The 27,141-nt window shown below is 33.6% G+C and overlaps 1 pseudogene across 1 annotated transcript in view; it reads right to left on the reverse strand.

The window, feature by feature from the left end:
- LOC143236568 (CD109 antigen-like) overlaps positions 1-27,141 on the reverse strand; it is a 57,287-nt pseudogene that overhangs the window by 8,427 nt on the left and 21,719 nt on the right. The window contains exons 7-17 of the transcript XR_013019588.1: positions 22,064-22,148; positions 21,350-21,479; positions 20,628-20,852; positions 17,589-17,819; positions 12,714-12,827; positions 11,881-11,943; positions 5,851-6,039; positions 5,479-5,626; positions 3,570-3,710; positions 1,639-1,687; positions 298-408 (exon numbers count right to left, since the gene is read on the reverse strand). The product of XR_013019588.1 is annotated as a CD109 antigen-like (transcript). The remainder of the gene's footprint in view (positions 1-297; positions 409-1,638; positions 1,688-3,569; positions 3,711-5,478; positions 5,627-5,850; positions 6,040-11,880; positions 11,944-12,713; positions 12,828-17,588; positions 17,820-20,627; positions 20,853-21,349; positions 21,480-22,063; positions 22,149-27,141) is intronic.

Genomic DNA, 27,141 nt, shown 5'->3' on the forward strand with positions numbered 1-27,141 from the left:
AAAAAATAAAGGACCCATTTTAGCAAAAGTAATTTTATGTCTGGGTATCAAATGTTAGTAAAAGACAAAAATCATAAATTTTACACAAAGCATAAAGTATGTTTTATCTTGATTTTTCAAATATCTTATATTGTATGCAGCACACAAGAAAATGAAAGATTCTGATTTTTTTTTTAACATGGCAATGAAAAACATTGGAGAATTCTATTGCAAGACAAATGTTCTAGCCATGTGCTAAAATCACAAGAGATTTACCAGCATAAAATCAAAAACATTTAAATCATTAAAAACACTTACATCCACTTTCATCTGAACCATCTGTACAATCATATTGCCCATCACACTGCTTCCTGACTGGATAACACATTCCATCCAAACAAGTCGCATAACCACTTCTGTCACAATGGTCTGTAACAAAGAAAATATTTTGACCATAATACCACACATTCATTCAAGAGTTGTAAAAAAAGACATTGATTATAGAACAGAAATTATGCAATCATATAACTGATTTTAAATTCACATACAAGGGTGATGGTAATAAAAAAACTTTTTTTGAAATTATAAGTTTTATCCTAAAAATCAGGAGTAAACTTCTGCTCATACAAAGAACCAAAATTTATTTTAATTGTGTTCAATACCTGAACTTATTTGATCTAATTTTCATCCAACCCATATGCCTTGCATCATACTGATAGAGAGCAGACACATAGAATATAAACAGTTATTAAACATTCTTTGAATGAACAAGATCATGAGAATTTATTTAGCAGCTTCAACTGCAATCATTATTCAACCAATCAGGTAGTCTCATCTGGACGTATGAGTTGTATGATTGGTCAGTAATGATAAACATATGTAAATGGCACATTTTATTATTGATGAGCTGGAACCAGTAGCTACCCTCTGATATTAGCACAAATGATATATTTTTGCCATTCAGTGGAATGGACAGCAAAAAAACAATCTTAGGTAAGTTTATTATTATGAAGTTTTTAAATATTTTTGCCTGTTTAATATACATTTGTTTCTTTAAAACCATCAGTACAATGGTTATATGCATTTAATTACATTTTAGTAAACTTTATTACAAATTACACCTATTTACAAAACCCTTCATGGCAAATATATGCTGACATTTTCATTTTTAAGTAACTATTATAACCTATTTTTGATGTATTTTGCAGATGTACAAGGGATAATAAGTTTATAGCAATGACGTCTTATTACACAGCGTCTGTAGCTGATCATAAGATGCTAGAACTGAGGACAGTTATTTCTAATGCTCTTTACATGTTATTCTGGATCAAACATTATCAGAGAATTAAAAACATATCTCTTTTCTACTGTAAATACAGAAAAGTATAAAACAGTAAATCACATTCTTTTTTTAAAAGTAGCAATCCTGTAGAAAATTGTGCTGCTATAAATTACACAAATATTTCATTCATAACCTTCTTAACTTTCTAAGAACCATTAATGTCTCCTTAGTATTAGACAATGCATACACAAGTATAAAAATAAGAACTTCTAAGTCACACCCAGCAAAATGTTGATTTATTTTTTTTAGAATTTCTAAAATTTTTTTAAGTATTATGTTTCTTTTCAATGATGTTAAAATAATCAAGCTTAACCTACCTGGTTGTTTTGTTACATTAGCATCCGTAAACACAATCAAGTTAGCAAACTAGAAAAAAAAAAACCTTTTAAGATGAAATTTGCTTCTCAACAAAACACACTAATATTGTTAACTTATGAATTACAGAAATACAAAAAAGGATATTATAAAGCTGTAAGTGGTGTTACACTTTATACAAGTATATTATAATGATATAAGTGGTTACAGTTTATACAAGAAGTATATTATAATGATATAAGTGGTTACACTTTATACAAGAAGTATATTATAATGATATAAGTGGTTACAATTTATACAATAAGTATATTATAATGATATAAGTGGTTACAATTTATACAAGAAGTATACTATAATGATTTAAGTGGTTACAATTCACACAAGTATATTTTAATGATATAAGTGGTTACAATTCATTCAAGAAGCATATTATAATGATATAAGTGGTTACAATTCATACAAGATGTATATTATAATGATTTATGTGGTTACAATTCATACAAGTATATTATAATGATATAAGTGGTTACAATTCATTCAAGAAGTATATTATAATGATATAAGTGGTTACAATTCATACAAGTATATTATAATGATATAAGTGGTTACAATTCATTCAAGAAGTATATTATAATGATATAAGTGGTTACAATTCATACAAGATGTATATTATAATGATTTATGTGGTTACAATTCATACAAGTATATTATAATGATATAAGTGGTTACAATTCATTCAAGAAGTATATTATAATGATATAAGTGGTTACAATTCATACAAGTATATTATAATGATATAAGTGGTTACAATTCATACAAGTATATTATAATGATATAAGTGGTTACAATTCATGCAAGAAGTATATTATAATGATATAAGTGGTTACAATTTAAAATAAGACAGTTTTAAACATTCAAATCTTAATCAAGTGGTCTTCATTTTTAGTTCACATGGTTACTACTATCATAAATATACATACATTTCTAAATTTGTAGAACTACATTAAGGTAATTATTCATTATAAATTATTTTATATGCATCAATATATCTCAAGAACCAAGGAACAAACAATAAGAAAACAACACAAACTTCAAGATATCAAGACAGAACTATATATATTAGAAGAGTTGATGATCAAACACCAAGATCTCTATATCCAAGTAACAAGAACACACAATAACCAAACAACACAGACTTCAAGATAGAACTATATTTATACTAGAAGAGGTGAAGGTTGAGTTGCAAAAAATCAAACATTAACTAAATTCCCTACACCCCCCTACCTCCAATGACAACTTAAACACTTGAATAAAACTTAACACATTGACCACTATCTGATACTAAACTTTTTAATTTAACCAAGTTTAATTTCTCAGGTTTTTAACGTATTACATTTTCATGCACACTGGATAAAACACTGTTTCCATGCTAAAGAAAAATTTCCACACAGATGTCACCATAATACAATAATCTCTAATGGTGTGTTAATATTCATATAAATGAAAAGCAAACCCCAATGTTTCAAAATTGTAAAGTTTTACGGTTAACAAAAAGTATAATATGGAAGTAGAAAAGCTAATGTAAGTTCATTCTTTATAGTAAACACATTTAATATATTACGAACACAAACCACACTTAATGCAATGTTAAAATAATCATGTTTAAAATAATGATGCCAATTAATGTGTTAGATATAGCAATTAAGACACAATGGACAGATTTTTAATTAATAATGCATGATTAAAGAAAAATTTGTACAAAAATCCATAAATAAATAGTGAAACACAAATATGAAATGAAACTTACAAATGTAATCCATCAAGTTATTTAAGCAACATATCAATTACATGGTTATTTAGACAATATACAGCATACTCTGTAAGCAACTTAGTTCAGAAAGAATTTCAGAGATGAAGTAAACAGGTACATCACCTCAAAAGTCCTGTTGGTGTCAATTCCATATGTTGAAGATGGAAAACGTAGTATTTCATCTGGTTCTCCCTCTCTTGAGTGACACACGTGCATTAAGGTTCCATTTACATCATCATCAAAAGTGGTCATTTTGTACAATACCTAAACAATACATATTTATATTTTAAGTTTAAAATTAAACCACCATTATAAGAACAATTGCTATTACCTTCACCTTAAACTGCATGGTGAAAATAATTTGAAGCTATGGAGCTTGCATGTCTTTTTTTACTTCATAGTTGTAGTAGTAAAATGAAACCTCAAGTAAGATAGTGAAACTGTAGTGTCAACATTGATTATTTGAATGCAGTATGAACATTTGCATCATTTCATATTTTAACTAACTATGTAAACCATAAATTATTGACTAAGTGTGAATCTCACTTCAATTGTTATTGTTAGTTCGACATTAACTTGACTTTGTGAAAGCAATTTATTAATTCAGTCATTTGTTGACCACCAAAGAATATGGTCAATATAAGTACCTAAAATGTCACTTCTCTTTCTACAAAATGTTTTAAATATATACATAAAGAAACAATTTCTTCTTTAGTTTCCTTACTACAGCATTTGTTCCAATAATTTTTCTGACCCAATTGTCATGATATCCAACCAACTAGTCTTTTCCAAATCCCTATTGATATGATTTTCTTAGCTTATCAAAAGTCCTCTGAAAATTAAAGCACAACAAATCCAAACCATCATCTAACTAAAGCAACATCCTATATTCTGTTACTAGTAGAGTTCCCCTGATTTAAGCACATGGGTTTTTAAATTGTTGTTTTCATTCTGTGTGAATGATACTGATAGGAGTGTAATTAGTAAATTAGTAAACTCTTGGAAGATTTTAGCTGTATGGAAGTTGTTACAATAAAAAAAAATATACTTGACTCAAGTTGTAATATGGAAAAAAACAACCAGTAATTGCCATTTATTTCTATTAAATGAAAGGTACTATAATTTCACATATTTAATTTTGATACGATCTTGGCACAAAGGTAAATAAGTAATCAAAACAGTGCTCTGTTATTAATAGTAAAACTAACAGATTTTTTTAGTATATTTAGTTTTTGAGTAACATTGGTTGGAAGTCAAAAGAAATAATAATCTTTCTGTACAAATCATTTTTAGGGTCTGAACTGAAATAACATGGATTGATTTGGTCTCCCAACCTAAGAATATTGATTTATTAGTGGGTTCATATAGGAAAACCAGTTGGATGATTAGGGAAATGAAAAGGCTATCTTATCCAAATAAGTAGAAAGCTTTTATCAAGAGAAAAATAAGAAGTAACCTTAATGAATTTTCTAATAAAATCGATGTGAAATAGATCTTCAATTTGTCTGTACTATATTATTTTGTAAATACAAGTTTAAGGTTTAGGAGGAAGAGGCCATGCTTCAGCTAAAGCAGTTTTATTTTTCTAAGAAGATGATTAGTTTATGGATTGAAGTTCCATTGGTAGTAAATGAAACCAACAATTTATGGGCAGTTAATAAGTGAATTACTGAAGAGAAAAGATTAGTCTAAATCTTCTCTTTTAATGTTTCCTTTCCTCAGAACAGAAGTGTGCAACAGCAGTCTTATAGGACAAAATGTCTTCTTGTTGTGTTGTTACCTTATATTAAAATAGCATTCATGTGATGTATTCCACTTGAAGCTTTGTAACCAACACCATTTGATTAGTTTTTTAAGTGCAAAAGTAATTGTAATAAAAATTGCATCTTGTGTATGGGCTGTTAGGCTTAGAACCACAAGTGTACAGTTGTAATGTCCAGTCAAAGGCATTAACTTTCAACACAAGACATGAATAATTTTACATATAAAAAAACTTAAAATATCTGCATGTTTCAATGGCTGCTCAACTTACATCTCCGTCATTAAGTGAACTGCCCATATGCATAGTGTACAGAGTTTTTTTCCACTGCTGAAATCCCAACATACATGCCAGGTCGACCACTAACACTTACTTCAACCAGGTCACCATTCTTACCTGTCTTCTTCATGTTTACTGTGAACTAAGATAATTTACAAAAAAATAAAACAGATTATTTGTATTTCCTCACTTAATGTTCGTGATATCTAAATACATCAAGATTAAGTTTAATAGGCAACAAAACAAACTCAATAATAATTTAAATATTGTTTTAATTAGAATTTTCCTAATCACAACATTTCTCAATTTGATTAGAAATAAAATACTTCATTTACCAAGAAATAAGCACAAAATGACAAATCTTACGTTATTTCTGGAAAATCCATCAACTGGAAATGTTAGACTATCAGCAATGACTACACCTTCCCGGGCAATATTGTAAATTACCATTGTAGCGGTGGGTGTCATTTGAGGCGAGACAGCCACAGCAAAAGTTCTGATACTTGATACCATTTTTTCCTGCCCAGTCAATAAAATAATTCCTTTGGAAATAACCTGTATACAAAACCATCAATCATGGTCATATATTTAAACTCTACAATTATCATCCACAGCATGCTGAACAATTCACGATATCAGCTTTAAAAAACCTGAATTCATTCTGTAATTACATACAAAAATAATTACTATTATCAGTCATACTGAGATGGTTTCTTATAACCCACAGCCATTCAAAACTGCACATACTGGATTGGTAAATATATATATATATACTTCTTCTGCCTACAACATTGGTGGTTTACAACAGGTAAACAATGTTCTGATGGTTCTGTTAGAATTCAAATATTTTTCTGAAATACTTTTCATAAACCAAAATTCTGCCAACTACTTGTCACAATAAAATCCTTTCAATTTTTACAAGACAAGATTACGGTAGAATGAAGATCTAAAACTTTGTGACAACTGACAGGTGACAACTAGTGTTCCCTCTAAGCTGCACAGCCATACAACAAACAATCAAGTGCCACGTTCATCCTCAATAATGGTGAGGATTCTCAATACATTGATGGCCTTAATGACCCTGGCAGTCAATAGGCCTTAAGTCAAAATAACCAACTGGTAAAGAAGCCTAATGAGGGAATACGATCAGTGGTCTAAATATACCACTGCTCCCCCCCTACAAAACCAAAACGTAATGCATATCTGCACATTGACTTAATACTGGTGCACATGAAATGATTCATTCCACACACGGATTGAAAAGAATTAGAGGGAACATTGGTATCAACCATTAGTAACTCAGTAATTATTGTTAACACAAACATGGATTTAGTTCAGTATCATAAACCTGAAGCAAAGTAATGTTATATTTTGCCTAAGTTCATTACTTTCTGCAGATAAGCTAAGGCAAAGCTTTATTATAATTTTATTAAATTAAAATGAAATACACCCTTCACATCGCACATTTTCATCTTCTAAATTAAATATGTGCTTCTTAATAATGTAAAAATATTTACTCTACCAAGAACTTTATTTAAAACATTTAACTGTTTGGAGCAGGAGTTGTTTTATAACAAATTACAATTATAATCCAATGATTATAGCACCATCTGGTGAGAATTTATTGTAATTTAATAACATTAATAACAATCTTGTTAACAAAATTTTGTTGCTAATCACACTTCCTGAAGAAGTAATCTTGATGGTTTGCTCTTATGCAAACATTTTACTTTTAAGGGAAATTAATTTGATTTAGTGTAAAATTAATGTCTGTGAAACATTTTAAAATAAAAGATGTGTGCTTTTGGTGCATAAATTAGAGCAAACATATGGCCAACAAGGGGCTATTTAGGTCCTTCAAGGTTGTTCGTTGTGCCCTACCTTTAAGAAAAATAAAAATTAAAGCCCATCCTTCATTTTTCATAAAATTGTCAATTCCCTTCTTAAGCTCTTGTAAAGCAGTAGCAAGTTATTCCATAAACCAATTTATCACCCTGTTTGAAAACAGTCTTTTCCAAATCTTATCCATGTGTCTTCTCACCCTATTGTCTTCATAATATACTACTTCCAAAGACATCACAAGTCTTTATCTTACAAATCCCCTGGATAATTTTGTAAAATTCAATAAAATTACCTCTTACAATTCTCATCTCAATAGAAGATAACAAATCTTATCCTGTTCCTATAAGATAACCCTACCATCCCTGGAATCATTCTCGTAATCCTTCTTCAGATCCTCTCCAATAAATCAATATCCTTTCTTAAATAAGGATGTCATAAATGTTATATAACAACTGTCAACTATTTACTTCCTCCACTTGAAATCCCTGATTGTAACCAACATAGATTGAACCTCTTCATTCCTATGTTTTATTCTTCGTTCCCAAAAGGAAACAGTTCAACTGTTATATAAACACTTATTGTATAAAGCCATCTTACTCCTTCTTTTCAAAAGTCCATAACTATTAAATAACCTATAACGTGAAAGTTTAAGTTATTTCCTTTAATAACTATTTACCAAACCCATGTTTCATACAGTAATTCAACACTAGAAGCTGGGTTTCGATACTTGTGGTGGGCAGAGCACAGATAACCATTTGTGTAGCTTTGTGTTTAATTACAAACAAACAAATCATACAGTAATTCCCATTATATCATAGTCTTCAATTTCAACTTGAACTCGAAATTAATTGATCCATGGTATGGTATTTCTGCATCTATATTTAGGAATGGATAACAAGGTATGGAATCTCCATATCTGTACTCAGGAATGGACAGTAAGGTATGGAATCTTCATATTTGTACTCAGGAATGGATAGTAATGTATGGAATGTCTGTATCCATACTCAAGAATGGATAGTAAGGTATGGAATGTCTGTGTCCATACTCAGAAATTTATAGCAAGATATGGAATCTTTGTATAAATACTCAAGAATAGACAATGTGGCATGGGATCTCTGTATCCATATGTAAGGAATGGATAATAAGATATGGAATATCTGTATCCATACTTAGTAATAGACACTGAGGTATGAAATCTCTGTATCCTTACTGTTATGGAGTTTTAGCATTAATTAAATAAGGTGGTTTGACTGCAGTAATTTTTTCTAAATCAAGTTAGGAAGGACTTTCAGTTAAATAACACACAAGATAAAATAACTAAGATTATGTTCCAGTATTGGAAATATTGACTGAAATTAACTGTTTGCCTATTGTCTCATTCTTCAAAATATACTGTTTCTCACATAGCTCAAAGCTATGATCACCTAAATCCAAGCCTTGTATCATGGTACTATAACTTTACTAACATGTACAAATTAGACCTTGAGATTCACAGGCTAAGAAGGGAAAGAAACACAATTTATGGAAAAGGTGAAACAGGGTGCATAAAGAAAGTGGTTTAATTGAAGGTAAGTGTGGGAATGTAGGGCCACATTAATATCCCAGTTTAGAAGAGTAGGCCAATTGGAGGTGATAACAAATCTGGAAGAAATGCATTATCATGGTAAGAATAAACTTGATGGTATTGGCAAAAATGAAAGGTATGGAATAAGGCAACCCAATAGTACAAGAGAAAAAAACACTAAAAACTCCCAGTCAAAAGCCATGTGACAAACTCCACTATTCAAGTCACAATAGGTTGATTTGTGAGAAGTCCCTGAGTCAAAGACCAACTGTGAAGCACTTTCTTATGCACTTATACACCTCCACAAAAGAAGGACATATGGAATGAGCTGAAGAGAAAAATACACAATAGTAGAAACCTAATCTTGCCAAGGACTGGATAAAAACCAGGCATAAAGACAAAGATCATGAATTCTTGGATGTACAACTGGTGACTGAGGTTGACAAAGAAAAGAGGGATACAAAGGAAGAGGTACTGGAGGGAAAAGCTGCAGTTGTTGTAATCGTGGAAACCACGGTTGAACTGATCAACAAAGAGTGATCAGAAGAACTCAATATGAAGCAGTATGTCTGAGAGAGATCCCCAGTGAAGCCACTAAATAGGAGGATAAACATAAAAGGATTTGTGGCATCAATTCTAGCTGAAAGTATCAACAGCCAGAACCCAAGGATGAGGTACAAGGAACCAAAAAGGGATAACCTGGGATTGAGGTATATGGCAAAATGCATTTACGTGGGAAAAAATCCCACTGATTGTAAAGTCATCAGAAAATGAAAGGAGCTAAAGACCACCCCATTAGATATATTTGGTCTGGGTGAGAAAAATGATTTGCAATGAAACTGAAAGCACTTGGAATGTGAAACACAGTGAGATGAATGAGTGTGTGTGTGTGAGCTCAATACAGCAGATCCAATATTCAAAAACAGGGAGATCTTGACTGGGTGCTTCCTTAATGTTTTATATGTGCTACCACCAAAAAATTGCCAGAATGGATGATCACCAGACAATGTCTGGTGAGAGGAGAGGAGTGATTTAAAGCTTGATGGATTCCAAAAAAACTTAAGGATGATGACATTCAAAGATCCAACGACACAAACCTTTTGGTGATTAATCCACATACCCTAGCCCTTAAGAGATACATCTGTGGAAAGATACAAATCTAGATGAGGAGGAGGAAAAAGAGTGCATGTCAATGTATGGGCTTCCCAACCACCACTGCAGATCATCCATTAGGGTAGGAGAAAGGATAACAGGAGCGAACAAGGAATATCAAGCAAAGTACCATTGATCATTAAGAGACCACTAAAGGGATCACATATAGGCATGACCAAGAGGGACCAGTGATGCCAATGAATACCACATACCCATAAGTGGTAAAACCTTGCAAGCAAAGAGTGAAGGAGCTAAAAAGGTGTAGCAAACTAACAGTTTCATGGAAAAAAGTTGTAGAGGAGAAAGTTGGGCCTGACTGAGATGAATATCAAAAAGGACACCAAAATGGAAGAGATATTGGTTATGTTAGATGAAAGAATCTCTAATTTTATTAACCAGACCACCCAAGAAGTCACTAGAAGAAACTGATGAATATGGTTGCTGACTTTAGATTGAGTAAGAAAAAGCCAGTTATTCATATAATAGTGGAATCACAACCCCAGAGCATGAATATGATGAGTAAGAGTTATGATCACCCAAAAGAAAACATAAGATGCAAGCCAGAAGGGTAGAACATGAAACTGATAAACCATCCCGTGATGGACGAACTAAAGATATGGATGAGACTGCGATGATATATGGATGAGGAAATAAGCATTGGTGACGTCCATCTTGGTCACCCATAAACCTGGAGAAAATGTCCACAATAGAGTGAGAAATGACTCAATGATAACACAGGGCAGTTGAATGAAGAGCAATTGAGATGGGACAAACTGATTACAGGCCTCCAGTCCCCAGTTTTCTCAGGAACAACAAAGAGTCTGGCATAAAAACCTTGTGAAGTATGTAGAACAGATTCAATGGTTTAATGAGATAGTAGTTCCTGAACAACTTTCGACAGATGCTGGCTGATTTTGTAATCCCAATGCAAAGGGAAGAAATGGATATAGGAGATATGTACGGGAAGTGGAGAGAAAAATGGGGTCATGAATCCTTCCAATAAAACTTGAAGAGCTCCATGATCCTTAACAAAAGGACGTCAGCAACGAATAAAATCAGCAAGCCAAAATCCCACCAGACCAGAACCCAGTGTGTATCATCAAAGAAAAAGACAAGACATTCCAAGAAAAAGGGACAGATGAGGGTTAGAAAAACTGATCTGTATTAAAGAAGGTCACAGTTCATAGGAAATAGGGGAAAGGGATAAAACATCACATACTAAGAAACAAAATCCAAAAGGTTCTTATTAGGCCTAACTTGCTCTTTAGACAGGACATAAGAAGGCATGGCAAAGTCAGGAATAGGCAAAATCCAAACACAGAAGCTAAACTTGTCTAGTAGATGGGATATACCCAATGCATTTGGAAACTATCACCACAGACAATATCCGTTATGACTTTAAGGTGAGGACTGGAATTTACGATGGATTTTGCAAAAACTTCTTACTGTTTATTTTATATTAAATTTATTATTATTTTATATCCCTGACTTTAATTGCCTGTTAACAATCAATGTAATTAATGTAAATAATAGTTCTGAAGCTTTTCATTTCTTTACTTCATTATATATACACATATATAGAGAGATACATTACGAAATTTTAACTCAACATAATATTCAACAGGGGGCTTCTCACAAGTTAAGTGCCCCAGCTAAATATGGCCCTGTCAGATGAATTATCTATCTAAATCTTCAAACGAATGTGAAACTTATGACTAGAAAAACAAGGGAATGTGAGGAGTTATCATGCTAACTAAGCAAAAGTAAATGTTTTGACGGTAATAAATATAAAAATTAATTATTTTACCCACAAAACTTTGGAAGTTTGAATATCTTACCACGTATGAAAAATCCTCCACAGAATAGTCAGCTCTGACGTGGAAAATAATGAACTCACCCACCTGGTGAAACAAAATAAAACAAACGTTTAAAAGTGGTTCATTTGCAGTTGATGAAAGTTACCGTTAACATTGTTGGCTTGGTTTTGAATTTTGCGAAAAACTACACGAAGCCTAACTGCGCTAGCTGTCCTTAATTTAGCAGTCAAAGCCTAAAGAGAAGGCAGGTAGACATTACCTTCCACTGCCAACTGTTCAGTACTCTTTTAACATTGAATAGTGGGATTGACCATGACATTGTTCCCCATGGTTCAAAGGGCGAGCATATTTAGTGGGAGAGGGAGTCAAACGCCCTAACCACCTGGTTATTAAGAGTGTAATATTAACCAAGTGTAATGATACACTACTCGATAGTTTTATTTTCATTGGTAATTTCAAATAAACAACTGTTTCTAAACAACATTACTTAAACATAATTTACGCTTGATATTCTTAAGTCTCGTGTGAAAATGCGAGTTATAATAAAAGATAATAATAAGTTTAAATTCCTCGAGACATAAAATATTGTAAACATGTAGATCCTGATTTCATATAAGTAATAACTATAAATATATTATATGGTGCTCAATATTATTTAAACATTCGTTTGAAACTGTAAAACGATAAACGGTTAATAGATTTATTACTGCATGACCATTTATGGTCAAGTTACACCTTGACTGTTTCAGCGTTAAAGTGGCATGCGTCAATAATATAAATCTTCAACGTTTAGTAACATGTATAGGAGTCAGTAATTATTTTTATAATATTTTATGTTTTGCTTCGTTTCTTACCTTTGCATTTTTAGTGCTAGTAGTCACCTGAAGATGGCGCTCCGTAGGAGAGTATGAAGCATAAACAAGGAGGTTAGCTTTTGCTCGTTCTCCGGTTTCGTCTTTATATTCGGCCTGCATACAGGAACAAATAGGAGTTAACAGTTATCATGATATACAGAGCTGCCTTCTTTCCTATGACGCAGATCCATACGAAAATAACATACAAGTCTGAGATACGAAAGTGATTAAAAAAATAACAAAATCCACATAACTGTAAAAAAAAACTTCCAAACACTGCCATTTTTTCAGAATTGTCCGCCGAGAGACAGCAATAATTTTAAAGACTTACAACGCTAAAATCTGGGGTTCGATTCCTCGTGGCAGATACAGCAGTTAGACCTACGTGGCCATGCTGTACAACAAACAAAAATTTCGCAAAGACCTACATAGAAGATAGACATCACTAACTTTTTTGCGCTACATTCTGAGAGTCTTATTTGTCTAACTGGATGATTGGTTGATGGAAGGAATTGACAGTAGTAAAGACTGGCATATTATAAATGCTTACGAAATAGAATCTAAAGTTTTCTGAAAAATAAAGGGCAAATTTAAGTTTTCATTTTTCTCATTGGTGGATATACAGGAACAATTTTGAAGGATCAAATGGTACCTTCTGTCGATGTGTTATTTACGCATGACTGTCCTTCATTTTGAACCCACAGACTAGAGGAAAAGCACAAATGTTACTGCATATCTATTAGTGTTTTATAATTTCCTCATATGACATAAGCAGATACCTCAAAGTGTCTTTGGTATAAAACAAACAAATAAGTTTCGTCCCATAGTTTAGGATGTCCTTGACGCCATGTTCCAAGTCACAACAGCTGTTTCAAATAGAGAAATATGGTAGTAAATAGAGACAGTATCAGACGTACTATCCCTAAGTAGCGCAGCGGAAAGTCAGCAGACTTAGTCTAGAAACCGGCTTTCAATACCCGTGGTTGGTACAGCATATATAGCTTTGTGCTCAACTACAAACAAATAAATCACACGTGCTTCTGTGTGTTTAGGAATTATATTGTGGTTTCTTAAAACTGTGTCATACTGTTACTTAAATATATATATATATATATATAACATATACTGTTACGGTATGAACAGAATTTTGTGAAATAAACTGACCTGAAGAAGGGTCTCGAGAAGAAAGCAAAGTAAAACCTGAAGAGTTTCGGTCACCCCCTGGCGATCATCATCAGAACTACAATCTTAATGTGAATTGCCTTAATATTTTAAGCTCAATGTTTGTTTATTTGTTTACAGTTAAGCACAAAGCTACACCATGGGCTATCTGTGCTCTGCCCACCACGGGTGTCGAAACCCGGTTTCTAGCATTGTAAGTCCGCATACATTCCACTGTGCCATTGGAGGAAGAGCGTTTCAGCTCTAAGAGTTACATTACAAAGCAAACTGAGAGTTACAGCGCACAATAATTACACAATGTATAAAATGCCTCGAGTTTCTTCCAACAACTACCAGGCCCAGCTTGGCCAGGTGGTTAAAGCATTTGATTCGTAATCTGAGGGTCATAGGTTCGAATCCCTGTCACATAAAAAATGATCGACCTTTCAGCCATGACGGCGTTATAATGTTACAGTCAATCCCACTATTCGTTGGTAAAAGAGTAGCCCGAGAGTTGGCGGTGAGTGGTGATGTCTTACACTGCTAAATTAAGGACGGCTAGCACAGATAGCCCTCGAGTAGCTTTGTGCGAAATTCAAAAAACCAAGCAAACAAGCTAAGCGTCGGATGTTTAAATAATTGAATTTATCATCTAAACTTTTCACCAGAACACATTTAACACACATATCAATGACTATTGTGTGATTTCTCCAAGCCCGTTCCCTTGGCTGTGATTTCTCTTGATAGTAGATAGGTACAGTGGGAATCTCGTTAATCCATTCATGTTCGTCGCTGTTTAGATGACGAGTCATTTGGATACCTTAAGAGAGTCATAGAGTTTTATAAATCCGAGTTTTCTGTGAAAAGGGGTGACTGGATCTACTGAACAGGCTGACATCTTCCGAGTTGTTGTAGTTTTAAGTACACATCAAATAGTATCTTCAGACACCAAATAAATAAAAACATCAAGATAAGCAGTTTATTGAGTTTTTCAGCTTCGAGAGTACACTGAATGGTTCAACGTTAGTTAACTTATCACTGAACGTTTTAATGAAGGCCACGTCACCAGATGAAGAAACAGGTATTCAACGCACATTCAACCAAAGTTTGGAATAAGGTTTTGTAGAAACAAATCAAACCTCGTCTTCAAAGTAATGCATAAAATTTCACAAAGTAAAGAAGAGTTCAGACTACCCATAATTCATAAGTTTGTCTGCGAAACAGTTAAAAAACAGTGAAAGTTAAAAATACAGGTTTATAACGCAGAAATTAACTAATTCGATAATTTCATGTTGTTCAGTGTTATGTTTCATTTAATACAGTCTTTATTTTAATGTACGATAGTCTTCGTTTAGGTCCGGCATGGCAAGATGGTTAAGATCTGGAGTCGTAATCCGAGGGTCGCGGGTTTAAATCCCTATCACACCAAACATCCTCGCCCTTTCATCCGTGGGGGCGTTATAATGTGACGGTCAGTCCCTACTATTCGTCGGTAAAAGAGCAGTCCAAGAGTTGACAGTGGGTGGTGATGACTAGCTGCCTTCCCTCTAGTCTTACACTGGTAAATTAGGGACGGCTAGCGCAGATAACCCTCGTGTAGCTTTGCACGAAATTCAAACCAAATGGTCTTCGTTTGTACGACCTTTAGTAACGACTTTTGATTTTATTAAGAAGCATATCAGTAATTCTTTAATATATTGATCACGATGTAACAGAAAACAACATTTTACCATCTTTATTTGTCTCAGTTGTATCTCATCTCTCAGTTCTTTAAATGCAATATTTTCGTATTGTATTAAATTAGAACCACTTTGGTTCTAATTACAATTACACTCTCTACATGAGAGCCAGCCATCCATAATATGGCAGTGAAAGACTAGAAGGACGACAGCTGGTTAACACCACCCACCGAAAACGAATAGTAGGATTCATCGTGACATTATAACGACCCCATGGCTGAAAGGTCGAGCATATTCGGTTTCTGTGACGGGGATTCGAACCCGCAAACAAGAGAAAGAGAATCGAGCTCCATAACCGCCAGGCCAAGATAAGATTTAAATGTAAAATTTGAAATATCTCCAAGTAAGAACTCTAATTGTATCTTTATATATATATATATATATATATATATAAACCATTAATCAAACCAAGCAAATGTAATTCACCTTTCTGTTTTTAAACATTTCTTTGTCTACTATTCATAACTGTAAAATCTAGAAACATGCAGAAATAAAAACCATTCCTCAAACATTTTCTGCTGTGTCAGGTAAATTGATAGGTTTATTTGTTTGTTTCTTTTGAATTTCGCGCACAATTACACAAGGGCTATTTGGGCTAGCCGTTCCTAACTGAGCAGTGTAAGACTAGAGGGAAGGCAGCTAGTCATCACCACCCACCGCCAACTCTTGGGCTACTCTTTTTCAACCGTCATATTATAACGCCCCCACGGCTGAAAGGGCAAGCATGTTTCTTGTAATGAGGATTCGAACCCGTGACCATCAGATTACGAGTCGAGTGCTCTAACCACCTGGCTTTGTAAAAAAAAAAAAATTAACATCAAGTAACTGAAATATTCTACATTAACTTACAATCGGAAAAATAACGAACAAAAAAAATGAAAATAATTACGTACAATTAGCACAATCAGAGTACACAATAAAAACTGATGTTTATAAAATACCTTGTAATAACTTCCGTATCAGTCAAACTAAACGTCGTTTTGTTGTTAGCGCAAAGCTGCGTTCTGTACACCACTAAGATCGTCGAACCCAGGATTTTAATTGTATGGTGTAAATCTTAGCATTACTCCCCCCTCCAGTGGCACAGTGGTATGTCCCTGCACTTACAACGTTTAAAACCAGGTTTTTGAACCCATGGTGAGCAGAGCACAGATAGCCTATTGTGTAGCTTTGTGCTTAATTCAAAACAACAACAAACTTAGCATTATAAACGTTAAGGTGGTTAATAAGAATATTGCACTGTTGATGGTTATCAGGCACACCTGGAACTAGTCAGTTTTACCAGTTTTACTTTAATAAAGGTTTTTGTGTGTGTGTGTGTGTTTGGAAGCTGTTTTGCACTTTTAAGTCTCTGTACGAAGTCAATTCATCTTCTTAACATATATACTTTAAAAAGAGTTTTCAACTAACAAGCTTACCAGATTAAAAAAAAATCACATAATGGATAAAGACCAAAGTATTGTTTTTGTTAATTACAGAGATACACAATGTGCTATCTGTGATATGCCCACCACGGTATCGAAACCAAATTTTGTTGCGATATAATTCCTCAGACGTATTGCTGACGCACCAGGAAGCATGACCAAAGCAAATTAAACAATTCATTTCTCACAATACATAAACATTATAACCATTATTGGAAGGCGTAGGGTATATGGAAAGTGGTACAGGTAGGAGAGATCCGAACACCTAACCCTTATGTTACTCTCCAGGAAACAGTACTGGTATTTGTCAAGTTTGGTCACAAGCGGACCAGCAGGTTCCAGTTAAAAGTGGACACGCACATGGATTTTATTAAATAATGACTGATTTTAAAAGATAATTAAAACAAACATTATTCACGTACATACATGCCATGTAAACGGTCAAGTTTTTATCTTAAACTTCATCTTAATTAAAACTATGATAAGATAAAAACCTTACTTCTTAACTGTCGATCAGAATGAGGAAGTATTTAACCTCCTGACCTTCTTACCTCTAGCTTTAGTGTCTTAACAGCGTTCAATAAGGTACCTCCTCCTAGCTCGGTCCTTAGGTCCAACTCCAGCTCCCATAGTCCTGGACGTACAGGCGATACGAGTTCGTGTTTGATATCTAGCTCCTGTGAGACCCCGTTAATCATAGTCAAAGTTGGCGTGATGTCCAGTTTCTGGCTGGACAAACGCCATGGAGGAAGTGCCGATCCATCGTAGTAAGACGCTACAAGCTGAGGGGTATAGAGATTATTACAATATGAGCTGATGGGTATAGAAGTCATTACTAGACGAGATGATGGGTATATAGAGGTAATTACTAGACATGATGATGGGTATAGAGGTCACTACTAGATAAGATGATGAGTATAGAGGTCACTACTAGATAAGATGATGAGTACAGAGGTCACTACTAGATAAGATGATGAGTACAGAGGTCACTACTAGATAAGATGATGAGTACAGAGGTCACTACTAGATAAGATGATGAGTACAGAGGTCACTACTAGATAAGATGATGAGTACAGAGGTCACTACTAGATAAGATGATGAGTACAGAGGTCACTACTAGATAAGATGATGAGTACAGAGGTCACTACTAGATAAGATGATGAGTACAGAGGTTACTACTAGATAAGATGATGAGTACAGAGGTCACTACTAGATAAGATGATGAGTACAGAGGTCACTACTAGATAAGATGATGAGTACAGAGGTCACTACTAGATAAGATGATGAGTACAGAGGTCACTACTAGATAAGATGATGAGTACAGAGGTCACTACTAGATAAGATGATGAGTACAGAGGTCACTACTAGATAAGATGATGAGTACAGAGGTCACTACTAGATAAGATGATGAGTACAGAGGTCACTACTAGATAAGATGATGGGTATAGAGATCACTACTAGATAAGATGATGAGTACAGAGGTCACTACTAGATAAGATGATGAGTACAGAGGTCACTACTAGATAAGATGATGAGTACAGAGGTCACTACTAGATAAGATGATGAGTACAGAGGTCACTACTAGATAAGATGATGAGTACAGAGGTCACTACTAGATAAGATGATGAGTACAGAGGTCACTACTAGATAAGATGATGAGTACAGAGGTCACTACTAGATAAGATGATGAGTACAGAGGTCACTACTAGATAAGATGATGAGTACAGAGGTCACTACTAGATAAGATGATGAGTACAGAGGTTACTACTAGATAAGATGATGAGTACAGAGGTCACTACTAGATAAGATGATGGGTATAGAGATCACTACTAGATAAGATGATGAGTACAGAGGTCACTACTAGATAAGATGATGAGTACAGAGGTCACTACTAGATAAGATGATGAGTACAGAGGTCACTACTAGATAAGATGATGAGTACAGAGGTCACTACTAGATAAGATGATGAGTACAGAGGTCACTACTAGATAAGATGATGAGTACAGAGGTCACTACTAGATAAGATGATGAGTACAGAGGTCACTACTAGATAAGATGATGAGTACAGAGGTCACTACTAGATAAGATGATGAGTACAGAGGTCACTACTAGATAAGATGATGAGTACAGAGGTCACTACTAGATAAGATGATGAGTACAGAGGTTACTACTAGATAAGATGATGAGTACAGAGGTCACTACTAGATAAGATGATGAGTACAGAGGTCACTACTAGATAAGATGATGGGTATAGAGATCACTACTAGAAAGAAGTCATGTGACGTGCAACAACCATTCTTGTGACAAACACAGTATAAAGTATTAAAATTATGTCAGAATAAATTACATTAATTGGGAGCGAAACGTACAGTAAGTTTCAAGTATTTCAGGTGTTTTGGTGATTCTCAAGACAATAATTCAGTTTTTATAAGTGTAGGTAATACTGCTTTGAGCTGTCACCTATCTTCGTGAAATTTAGTAAAAGAAAGCCCTTTATTGTGGCATAAACAAAAATGGTGAGATATTTTTGAAAGTGCATCCAATTCGCAAGTAACAACCAAGCAGTTGGCATTTATTAAAAGAAACTATTGATTAATGTTTTGTGCTAGCAGATAATTTTGACCCATCCAGTGGATCAACAGTAAGTTTACAGACTTACAATGCCAAAATCCGGGGTTCGATTCCCCACAGTGGACATAGCAGATAGCCTAATATGTCTTTGTTCTAGAACAACCCAAAACATTAGAGATTACAAGTTCTCCCTGGAGCAACTCGTTAACCAAGGTTTAGGAGTCAATAAACCTATTGGAATTTCAAATATTATTTTAGATACATGATCATCGAAGTACAATATGGTGGAAGACTTCTCATATTTATGATCTCATGTCAACTAAAATATCGTGTTTAATTAGTTCCATGGTTATAATAAACTGTTAAAACATATATTGAGAAATAAAACTGTAGTAATTAATGCAATGCACAAGATGTGGTACCCAAGTAGCATTCATTCATAAGTTGCAACAGATGCAAATAGGCTTAACGACAGAACTATCAGTGTGGAAGAAACTTCATGGAGAATTCGGGGCTATAAAATTCGTTTTATTTTTATGGTGTTTTGATCGAAACACATCTTTAGCTATACGTCAGGGAACGCTGCTCAAATTTCTAACACGGAAAATAAAGCAAAACATCAGGTGAAATAAGTATTTGTCAGATGAGCTAAAGCTGTTTGTAAATGTATTCGTGCTAAATTCCATAAAAGACAAGAGATAGAGTTAGCAGCTTGTTAACAGTGCCCATCGCCAGCTCTAGGGCTACTCTGTTTGTTGTGGAAGTCGACTGTCACTCTTATAATGCATTAATAGCACAATTTTGTGGCGCAAACTATGGAACCTTAGATTCACAGTCTGACACGTACTACAGTGGTCATGAGAACGCAGTACTCTAACTTTACAATGTTCTTAAAATTACTCTATCTCCACTGAGTAACAAGTTATGAACGAGTGAGAAAACTGAAAGTTGTTTCGTTAAGTCAGAGTTAATATTTCTCCATAACTCTGTTAAAAATGTAAAAATATTCACCAACTTACATAAGCCTTGAAAGGCATTGCTGGTTTGAAAACTTGTGGAGAGGATCCAAGGAACTGGAGTTTGATGCTGGAGTTAAAAATAATAGTTTCCGCAAATCCACATATTACTCGATCCAGCATAGTTTCTCCTACACAAGCTGTCACTCGAACAATGGAGTTCTGCAACTTGGAAACGAGCCGAGCCAGTTCCCGAATACTGAAACGGTATGTTGTTAAGCCTACAAACTGAAAGAGAGGATACCAATTGTAACCGTTGTATTTAACTCGTAAAGCAAATTTATTGCTAGAAATATCTTTCGGAGTTTTGTTTTTTTCAGTGATATAACGTTCAAGATGAATTTCCATCTTAATTTTCAATGGTGCAAAGTATAGACGTAGTTATAGAGAAAACAAAGAAATATTTAATTTTTTTTGGTACCAAAACAGACTTCACTCAATCTTTCTTCTAACAGCAACTTACTTAAGCCTTCAGTACCCAACATTACCATTCAAATGAAGTAATATATCATGATTTTGAAAGTTAGGACTAAAACAAAAGGGTCTTTACCCAAACTAACTGAAATAGCAACATTTCTTCTAAGTATGTACCAAAAAACCACTTCTAAAATATGTCTGTATAGAGAATTCCACATCAGAGACATTTATTTTTCTCTCTCTGTATGTATATATATATGAATGCTATTATTACAAGTGACAAAAAAAAAAAAAAAAATGAAACATACAGTGTTGATACTTTGTTGCAGCTGTGGGTACTGAGAAAAACTCCTGACATTGCTGGCACCTCCCCTGGTTAAAGATTCCACTACCGTTGTTAAAGTCAGGTTTCCAGACACTGGAGATCCTCCGATATAACTATATAATAAAAAATTAAGGCTTAAACTGAATACCTACCAGTAAGTACTCTCGTGTAACTTAAACATTAAACGAAAATAGTGAGAGTGTCTGTCATGGGATTTTCTATGTTTGCATAGATTGGGGAAGGGGTATCTTATACCTCTTTTTATAACGAAGGTAACTGAAAACAAACAGGCAAAAAACAACAAAAACCGAGTTAGACAAAAAACCAGAAAGAATCATTTAAACTAAGAAGAACACGTCTAGAAACAATTTATTATTATCATTTTTTTGTAAGTAAACATCGACAGCAAACAATCCATCCATCAAACTTCAAACAAGCCAGGGGGCGTCAGTTAAATCAGGCTCAGAAAATTTAATAAGTCAATAAGAATGTTTAAAATTAAATTGTTTATTGCTTTACAAACGACTCGAGGAAACGCGCGGGGTCAGTGAAAATTACAAAAGCGAATTAAAATGTTATTGCTTGAAATAGTTATTTAAACATCTTGCCCTATACACTGTACGGGTTCCTGAAACACCCATACTGATTAGGGTAACTTTAAGCCCCGTCCCCCGGAAAATATGTATATACTACTCACTTGGCCGTGACATAACCATGTATATAATCATTCGTGTCCATGAAGAACGCCGGCATGGTTACGTTGACTTCAAACTGGGTCTCATCTGCAACAGTATCAGAATACAACATTACTATCACATTTCTCTCACGTGTGGAATTAGCAGTTGGACCCTCAGTACTTATATTTATATTTTCTTACTTGCCTCATATTCTACTACGTAACGAATAATAAGTGTTATGTTTTGTTTGTTTGTTTTGAATTTCGCGCAAAGATTCACGAGGGCTATCTGCGCTAGCCGTCCCTAATTTAGCAGTGTAAGGTTAGAGGGAAGGAAGCTAATCATTAACACCCACAGCCAACTCTAGGGCTACTCTTTTTTACCAACGAATAGTGGCGTTTAGCTCTCAAACTGATGGTCGCAGGTTCGAATCCTCCGATACACCGAACATGCTCGCTCTTACAGCCACGGGTTATTCATAACGCGATGGTCAATCCCACTACTCGTTGGTAAAAGAAAAGGTCAATAACTTTCCTTCTAGTATATCACTGCTAAATTAGAGACAAATAGTGCAGATAGTACTCAAATAGCTTTGCGTGAGATTCGAAACCAAACGTTTCAGTGACTCTTTTATGCGTTTCGCTTGTGTTTCCATAATTATTTCCATTAATGTATGTACTATGCGTTGTTAATTAACTAATTTTTTTTTTCTGTTTAAACAAATATATCTCTTAAATGCAGTCTAAACGGGTGTGTGGATGTAACAGGCAATGCAGCTACGATTTCAATTTTTGCGCCATCTGGTGGTAGTTTACAAATGCTCTTTAGTTGGCATCAATAAGTTATTTACAAGTTTCTCACCCAGTTTAGAGCTTGTTTGTTTTTGAATTTCGCGTAAAGCTACACGAAGGCTATCTGCACTAGCCGTCCCTAATTCTGCAGTTTAAGACTAGAGGGAAGGCAACTGGTCATTACCACCCACCACCAACTCTTGGACTACTCTTTTATTAACGAAGAGTGGAAGTGACCGTAACATTATAACGTCCCCACGGCTGAAAGGGGGGAGAATGTTTGAAGTGACGGGAATTCGAACCCACGACCTTCAAATTACAAGTAGAGTGCCTTAACAACCTGGCCATGCCGGGCTCCATTTATAACTTAACTGACTTTTTAATTGGATAAATATACACTATTTATATAAGTATAACCGCCCCTCCCAGTGGCTCAGCGGTATGTCTGCGGACTTACAACCCTAATAACCGGGTTTCGATATCCGTCGTGGGCAGAGCACAGATAGCCCATTGTGTAGCTTTGTGCTTAATTCAAAACAACATGAGTACAACTGTAGCGCTCCTAGCGGACATTTGCATTTGAAAATAATTAAATGCTGCATGACTTAAAATTTGTACAAAAATACCAAATCTAATAATGAAAAACAATATCAATATAGCATTACTAAGTGTACAAAATATTTACTCCCCTTGAGGTAGTCGGTATAATTACGTATCATCTACTATCAAAAAGCTAAGGGAAAGTATAATTTTTACGGGCTCAAAAGTGTCTCAAATCCTTGTTTTATTGTAAATTTCATATTTTTTAGATCTAATTTCACTGAAAATATATTTTCTTTTAATATTCACGAGACAACCACGTTCGTGCATATATTGTAGAGACGTCATTATGACTAAACGTTTGTGAACTACGAACAACCGAAATACGAACGTTGTTGTGATGTAAAGATGGACACAAAGATTTAATTGTTACTCCTGATTTTTAATGACTACAGAGTACAGCCAAGGAAAATACATAAACGAACTATTTCAATAAATAGCTCCAGACTTCAGCTATAAATCTCTAGTGAAACCTCATTGGAAGAAACGAACAGCTGCACGGGATTGCGCAGTTGAAGAGGCAGGATTAATTTTTTTTCCTTTTCCCGCCTTAACGAGATTTACGTTATTTGCAGACGACACATGCTATTCGCCGAGTTTTAACTCCAGTTTCAGGCTTGAAAACCACTTATAAAGAACAAAAATCTCCAGGTTTAATATTCTGTCACTGACATTGAATTCGATTTTATTCAATCTAAAGAAACTTGGGTTGTGCACAAATGGTTCCATATTAGATTATAGTTTTTAATGAAATTTGAAATTGAAAGCATATACTAACATAGTCCTAGCTTTTGTTAAAATGTGACCCTAAAATAGAGGCAATATTTTTATGCCTTTCGTATCTGTTTCAATTTTTAATAATATTTCATGCTAAATGCTAAAATAAGTTAAACTTAAGTTCAATGCATCAAAATATTTATTTAAAAGAGGCCCGGGATCAGTTGTCTGTTTCTCTGGTGCAGAGACGTATAATTCGGACCATTAAATCGTAATACATTTTATAGGAAATTTAAAAAGAACAAACAATATATATATATATATACATACATACACACACATTAAGTCGGGAAAGAACAATTCCTTAATATTTTAAAAATATTAAAAGTGTACAGTTTCTTGTTATCCTTTGTGAATGGAAACACTGGTGTAGTGCAACATTTTAACATATACACCTCCACTATCACCATCTGTTAACTGGATGTTGCATTTCTTCACAAAAACGAAAGAAATATCAATCAGGGACAGAGGGAAGAGTGTGTTGTTTATCTGAGGTGTTACGTGTAATATCAGTGTTGTTCATCTGAGGTGTCATGTGTAATGTCGTTGTTGTCCATCTGAGGTGTCACGTGTAATGTCTCTGTTGTCCATCTGAGGTGTCACGAGTAATATCTGTGTTGTCCATCTAAGGCGTCACGTGTAACGTGTGTTGTTAATTTGAGGTGTCACGTGTAATTCTGTGTTGTTCATCTGAGGGTAACATGAAATGTTCTCTTACCAGTTCACAAGTCCTTCTGGATACACTGACTGTTACACAGATAACCATCATACACTGAAGAATGAGAAAGAGGGCGTTGCAAGAGTTTATTTGTTCATTCACAACCTTAGGTTTACGTGCACGGCTTTAAGATACCAGCTATCATGTGACCACTTTATCAAGGTGCCACCTATCTGCCTCATGCTTACCAAACAGGACTAATTTACAGTTTTTAATTACCTTATTCGTAATTAAACTTTAGTGCTAGGCATATTTATGTTTTTTTAAATACTGCAGTATACATCTGAACCCGTTAGGGATTTTCAAGAAATAAAATAATGTGATAATAGTATTACAACTACATTACGGACGGCGCGTTTCAAATAACAACCATAGTAGTGGTCCGAGCTAATGGACTACATGCACAATACACTATTAAAAATTAATAGGCCTAATACTAATATCTAATGGCAAGTAAGTTAATTATAATAATACTTCCCCAGCTTGCAAAATGGCCAAACAAATCCATAACAATAATCAATTCTGTCACACATAACTCCTGATACTATATACATGCACTACAATAATCAACACATCGCTCACACTGCACGTTTTCCTTAACACAAGTGTGTACGATCAGAAAACATCTTACTACACGACGCTAAATTCAGACACTCAACAGAAGTCAGAACGTGCACATGTATGCGTTACAATAGCACGTGTGAATGACAGTCAATTGTGCCTACAAAAACACACAAAAACTTTGTTTCCAATTACGTGCTTGAAAACAACACTGTAGATAAGCGTTCTTTTTACACCCTCTAAAATATGGTATTAAGTGGGATATATATATTAACACAAAGACATTTTATTATATAAATGCTAGTTTAGTATATAATATTGTACTATATGCTAAGTACTATTGTAGTATATGATATCGTACTATATATTAAGTACTATTGTAGTATATAATATTGTACTATATGCTAAGTACTATTGTAGTATATGATATCGTACTATATATTAAGTACTATTGTAGTATATAATATTGTACTATATGCTAAGTACTATTGTAGTATATGATATCGTACTATATATTAAGTACTATTGTAGTATATAATATTGTACTATATACTAAGTACTATTGTAGTATATAATATCGTACTATATATTAAGTACTATTGCAGTATATAATATTGTATTATGTGCTAGGTACTATTGCAGTATATAATATCGTACTATAAGCTAACTACTATTATAGTATATAATATTGTACTATATGCTAACTGCTATTATAGTATATAATATTGTACTATATGCTAACTACTATTATAGTATATAATATTGTACTAGATGCTAACTACTATTATAGTATATAATACTGTACTATATGCTAACTGCTATTATAGTATATAATATTGTACTAGATGCTAACTACTATTATAGTATATAATACTGTACTATATGCTAACTACTATTATATTATATAATATTGTAATTATATGCTAACTACTATTATAGTATATAATATTGTATTATATGCTAACTACTATTATAGTATATAATATTGTACTAGATGCTAACTACTATTATAGTATATAATACTGTACTATATGCTAACTACTATTATATTATATAATATTGTACTATATGCTAACTACTATTATAGTATATAATATTGTACTATATGCTAACTACTATTATAGTATATAATACTGTACTTTATATGCTAACTGCTATTATAGTATATAATATTGTAATTATATGCTAACTACTATTATAGTATATAATATTGTACCATATGCTAACTACTATTATAGTATATAATATTGTACTATATGCTAACTACTATTATAGTATATAATATTGTACTAGATGCTAACTACTATTATAGTATATAATACTGTACTATATGCTAACTACTATTATATTATATTATATAATATTGTACTATATGCTAACTACTATTATAGTATATAATATTGTATTATATGCTAACTACTATTATAGTATATAATACTGTACTATATGCTAACTGCTATTATAGTATATAATATTGTACTATATGCTAACTACTATTATAGTATATAATATTGTACTAGATGCTAACTACTATTATAGTATATAATACTGTACTATATGCTAACTACTATTATATTATATAATATTGTACTATATGCTAACTACTATTATAGTATATAATATTGTACTAGATGCTAACTACTATTATAGT

The sequence above is a fragment of the Tachypleus tridentatus genome, chromosome 13, assembly GCF_004210375.1.
Source record: "Tachypleus tridentatus isolate NWPU-2018 chromosome 13, ASM421037v1, whole genome shotgun sequence".
NCBI lineage: Eukaryota > Metazoa > Arthropoda > Merostomata > Xiphosura > Limulidae > Tachypleus > Tachypleus tridentatus.